Source organism: Microtus ochrogaster, unplaced genomic scaffold, assembly GCF_000317375.1.
Source record: "Microtus ochrogaster isolate Prairie Vole_2 unplaced genomic scaffold, MicOch1.0 UNK1, whole genome shotgun sequence".
Taxonomy (NCBI): domain Eukaryota; kingdom Metazoa; phylum Chordata; class Mammalia; order Rodentia; family Cricetidae; genus Microtus; species Microtus ochrogaster.
Window position 1 is genome coordinate 17766509 of NW_004949099.1, and position 6000 is coordinate 17772508.

Here is a 6000-nt window from a genome sequence, read left to right on the forward strand (position 1 = left end):
TAGAAGAAGGTTATTTGCATATATATCATATATGTGTTATATATGTTAATATATTAACAGTCTTTACTTTTCTTTAGTGCCAAAGAAGTTATAATCTCCTTAATTAGTAATTTCTGTTGGATTGTGTTAGGATTGCCAGATGAGATTAAGCCCATATGAATGATGCTTATTAAATGAGAACAACGACATATAAAATCTCCTTGACTTTTGTTTACTGTTTGGTGCATGAAAGAAAAGCTAAGCCCATCAGAGATGTGTTCATGGGTCTGAATCAGAAAAGAAGCTTATGGATACTCCACTAGAGTCTGAGTGCCAAGCTTCAGATAACCCGGGAATTAACAATTAAAAGGTTTTTGTATAATGATTGATATGCATACATCATTTCTTATGTTGATTTGTTAAAAGATAGGAGCTTGGCATGAACCCCTGTGCGTGGGAAATGGCCTCTTGAATTGAAGGCTATGTTGACTCTGTAATTGATGGAGGTCTGCTTTTGGAGTGATTTTTAATAGAAATCGCCCTGTTTTAGTGGTATCATTTTATTTTGATACATTAGTCATCACATCAAAGCAAAACAAGTGGCTATTACACAGAACAGTTTGTGGAGGACTGCCAGGGATGAACGCTGACGAATTGTGGTCTGTTCCAAAATACCTGAATCCGTGAGAGCAGACACATCAATAAAGCTTCCCCTGTGAAGTGCAATTACATGAATGTTTCTGCATGTCTACCCTTTCGACTTCTGATGTTCTGAGATAGAAATGTCCAGCATTCTGAGCAACAGAGCAATGCTACTAGGTATTTACACATTGGTTTGTTTTTGACACCAAGTGGAAGAAGATAAATTAATACATGTTTGATAAAGATAAAAATTAATTTAAAAGTTTCTCCAGATCTCTAAATCTACAACTTTTGGGTTATCCCTAGGTTATGAGAATGATCCTGTCATGAAACTCCAGGCAGATTGTAGTGGAACTAAATTTACTGGTAAGAGTATTTGCCTTGATCAGTCTCTTTATGCATTTATACTATGTTTAATTATCACATTAAACAATGGACAAATATAGCCAGAGGAAGTAACAAAAGATAAGAAACTATCATGAAAATTGAATATTTTCTAGTCTAAAGAGCATATATAAACTAGATGCATAATAGTGTGGATATATGTGTATGTGTTTATGTATGTATGTGTGTATGTGTGTGTGTATACATGTGTCGGTGTGTATATGTGTGCATGCATGCCTGTATGTGTGGCTGTGCATACATGTATGTGTGAGTGTTATATTAAAATGCTTGTCTTATAATTTTTAAAAGAGAAAGTCTCTTCCCTTGAATTTATTTTTCTTGTTGGCTGACCTCTTGACATATTTGAAAATGACATCTTGACCACATTTCTTGAAATGCCATTTTTAATGGAAAAATGAATTTGGCTCCTGAGTTCTGTGAAGGTTAACTTCTTAGGAGGTTTGATGTTTACCTAGAAAAAAAAAAACTTTTTATTTTCAGGGGTCAAAGAGAGCTTACCCTTATGTGGTCTGGAGGGAGTTTGAACTGTCCCTGGGATTTGGATTAATGTGAAATCTGACTTGATTCTTCAGTTGAAGTTTTATCAAATTGTTGCAATTCTAGGATTCAGTCTCTAAGAATCTGGAAGTCAGCAAGTCTGTTTTGAAGGGCTAGACACTCACAGTGGTGTTCCTCCAAGGAAACTCTCTGAGTTTAAACCTATATTTCCTAATTCTTATTACTGGAAAAAGAGTTGTACTTACATGTATGTAAAACATATGGGATGCAATTACATTGTATGTATATATATATATGCATAAACGTTATAGAATGTACATATATATCATAAATGTGACTGTAATCATATGTATCAATGCTATGCCTGGTCTGTAGTATTGTGCTCCATTCAGAAAAAAAAGGTTAACAATTTGTGTCATTTTTGGTATTCAACACAATGTGATTTGAAAGATTCATTCTTAATAATATACAGTGCTTTCTCACACTTTAAGAACCCAGTTTTGCAAATGACAGAATATGATACCTGAAAAATTCAGGTATTATTTGATATGTGCAAAACTTTTTCCTATTAAATTATAAATGGGGATTAATAAATAGAACGTGAAGACAGACATGACACCTTGACTTTGAGTTACTGTTAACATTGTTTAGCTTCTGGTAACCTGTAGAGACCTTTGAAAGAAAGTCAGAGCTGTCCCAGTAATAAACATTTGAGGATGCTCTGTGTGTGCTTTGAGAATAGCTTCGCCTCTTTGTCTCTCAGTGCAGTGGTTTTGTCCTCTGTGTATTTGCGTCTTCTGTTTAGAACTTCTCTGAACAGACGCCTTAAGTCCAGTTAATCTGCATGACTATTAGATCATAAACCAAGTGTACTCTATTCTAATGTTCTGAGGGAAGTCCTCTGGGAATTTGATCTTTTAATGATAGAATTAATAAGGGGTATATTTTTTTTCTATTAAACCCATTTTATGAGTTTACTCTAATAAGTTTCCAGTTTGTGAGATACCTAGGTAAGTCTTCTCAGAAATTAAAGGATCAAATGTTATACCCATGGGATGGGGCACATAATCCAGTGCTAAAATACAGGCCCAGAATGTGCAGTGCCTTGGGTTCAGAAAAACAATAAATATCCCAGTAAAACAGTACAACCACCCAAATAAAAAATATCAACCAACCCAGCATATTATCAAATAAACAGCAACAAAAAGGAAATACCTCACTCTGCCATTGGAAGCCTAATTGTCTTTGAGTCAGAATGGTATATACCTAATAACTTTATCTGTTGGTATCATGAAAATGTATATAAATCTGTAAATGATACTACTGCTCACTCATTACTGTCCACCCCTCCCTCTGTTTTGTTTAATTATATTTTTTTTCTTCTTGATGATTGATCAAATAATTTATAATTCTATAAGGTCAGTTTCTTTTTGCAATTTTCATTGTAATGTTTGAGAAATTATTCTTTTTCCTTCCAGAAAAGCTTTGTGGGATCATGGTCCTAGAATACACACACATACACGCACACACACACACACACACACACACACACTAGCATGTACACACACATGAGCATGTACACACACACACACAAAATTCTTAATTTTTTTTAGTTAATCCTTTGTGTGAAGATTTCTCCCTTGATTCAGAACCTCTTCTAAAAGAATTTTTAAGAGTATAAAATAATCACCAGTACTCTGGTAGAAAAATATACTAATTTTGCTCTTACATTTTCAAAACCAAAATTTGCCTGGATTCACCAAATACCCACTTGATAAGAGCTTGAATTTTTTTGAAATTGTACCTATGCCTATGAGATGCATGCATGTTTATCCGTATATGTTTTTCATTGTTCATTGCTATACCTGTGTGTAATTTATCTAAAGCGTTATTGTCCAAGCTTCTTAGCAGGCAGGTTCAGTATATGAATGACAGAGAAGATTATTTTGTTGTGGAGTTTATAATAACACATGGAGCAGCAGGTAACCTTCGGGTTACACACCCAGACTGACGGATGGTGCTTATCTCTACCCACTGTTCTTCCTACTGATTTATGGAGTTTGATATGCTCTTTTATATCAAAGCCTCGGCTTTGTATCCTGGCAGTCCAAAAGAGAGATTAATATTTTCATTTAATCTTAGTAAAGTGCTATTGTGTGAAAAAGGAAGGGAGGAAGGGGGAAATGGAGACTGGAAAGTCTCTCATTATGGACCACTTTTTGGACTCCTGTGTGGAGGAGGTTTTGTATTGTTTCTCTGGATCCTTGGCTAAGAGTTCCCAATTCCATTTCAACATGGGCTGTGATGTGTTTTAATGCTTTCTAATCCATCAGATCCTGATAGCCCCAGCCAGCCAAGTAGGCCTGGTCTTGTTACTGGCATTGGCTCTAACTCATTCCCGTTAGAATTATTAGAAAATAAAAGTGTAAGTTCCTGTCCATGTATATTTTGCAAAGCCACATTCTGCTTGCAAGAAGTTCTGTTTGGAAGCCAAGTAAAATGGATCTCCTTAGAAAGAATTTTCCCTCTGTTGAATAATTAAATGTAGTTTTTTAGCATCTCTTGAGATGGGCCATAGAAGATTCCATCAATGCTAGAATGTTGTGCATAAATAATTAACGTGTCATATTTCATGTAAACAGTATCCTTTTCCTTTTCCAGTGATAGGAATGCATCAGAAGAACGCATGCCCTTGTCACAGAATTAATCTTCTATCCATATTTGATGTTTACACCTCTTAAATATTTATGAGCTGTTATCTTGCTTTATTGTTATTTACTCTCTCCAGGGGCATGTGAGAAGCCTTGCATTTCTTCCTTAGCCAAGCATTCTGCTTCCTTCCTTCCTCTCTTGGCTGTTCCTTGGATTACCTCCAATTTGCATACATAATTTTGGTTTTGAGGTGCCAGATATCCATTTGTTTCAACTGGAGTTGTATTGAAGTTGGTTTTAGTCAAATTGTGTACACAAATAGATGTGATTTCCAAAGGCATGGAAATTCAGTGAGAGTTCTGAAGTGAAGCAGGCCAAGGTACACAAACACAGTGTTAAGACAGTACAGGTAGACTTTATGTTCCTAGGGACATGGAATCCCCAAATCAAAAGACCATAGAGCACTGTGTGAAGAATTAATTGCATTTTAAAATTTTACATACATGTTCATATTAACAAGCTTTTTTTGGTGGGGCACAATTGGGAATATAAATATCTCTATATATCTGACATGTAAATTTTTAGTGTTTGTATACATGCAAATACCTGTGAGAACACGCACAATCAAGGTAATGTATGCATCTATCATCTCCAGAGATTTCTTCTGCTCCCCTTTGTTTTTCTGGTTTTAGATTTTAATAGGCTTGGGTTCTTCCTTTGTAGACATATTCTTAGATTTTATTGATTTTTCATTTTTTTCCAAGTCCAGAAAGCAAAATCCATATCCAAAAGCAAAAATAGTTGATATTATTATATTGCATAGAAAGAATGAATAATATGACCTTTAAAATATGAAACATTAAAAAACACTAGAATACAGAAAAACTTGAGTGATTATTTTAATGATCTCTTTTGCTCTTACATTCATGTTTAAATGCATGGCTTAAAGAGCCAAGAGATGCATTGAATAAATAAAATACCCATGAAAAGACATAGTACCACCAAACGAATGACATAAAACAAAATCAAATGGAAGGAGAAAATAGTGTTTCCTTCACAAAATGCTGTTCTTGCCCTTAGGCAATCATGTTGGAGAAAAAGATCATGTATAACAAAGACACAAATCATCGACATCGTCCGCAAAAGTGAGTTTTATTGGATTGCACACATGTACAAATACTTGAGGCCTTGGGAAGGAAGCACACCAATAAAATACATCATGACTATCACCACTGAACTAGGCAGGGTAAAGCAGGGCCTCACTGAGCATCCAGTGATGAAATAGGGCATTAAGAAGTAAATCAAAGTCTCTGATCAAAGACTAATTTAGCCCATCATAAATGATCCTGCAGTGAAAAGAAGTTTCACATGTAGAGATCAAAAATTAGGATCTGCACATATAGCACTGCATCCCTGCCCTGTGGGGAGGGGGAAAGAGCAGAGAGGGAAGAAGGAAAAAGAAGCCATATATCAAAGCTCTCTAAGAACCCAGTGCGATAAAATCTCCCTTTCTTCAGGACAGCATACAAAATTAGAGAAGTGCAAATGATTTGAAACTGTGAGGAGCTGGCACTGGTGGCTAGGTAACTTGTTTGTAGACACACATCAGGCAGGGCTTCTGGTGGCTAGGTAACTTGCTTGTAGACACACATCAGGCAGGGCTTCTGGTGGCTAGGTAACTTGTTTGTAGATACACATCAGGCAGGGCTTGCCACTTCACTGCCTCCCGGTTTGTAGTCCTTGCTTGGATATATTAGAAATCTCTTCACAATTGCAAGCAACAGCTAGATAATTTTCCATTCGAGAGACTATTAATTGACTTTC

General features: G+C 35.7%; 1 protein-coding gene across 6 annotated transcripts in view; it reads left to right on the forward strand.

The window, feature by feature from the left end:
• Positions 1-6000, forward strand: part of Chl1 (cell adhesion molecule L1 like) — a 211522-nt gene that overhangs the window by 50532 nt on the left and 154990 nt on the right. For 4 of the 6 annotated variants that reach the window (XM_013352993.2, XM_005364953.2, XM_013352992.2 and 1 more), the window contains exon 2: positions 928-987. The exons of the other annotated variants lie outside the window; for them this stretch is intronic. The gene's annotated coding sequence lies outside the window, so the exon portion shown is untranslated. The remainder of the gene's footprint in view (positions 1-927; positions 988-6000) is intronic. 6 annotated transcript variants of the gene reach the window in all.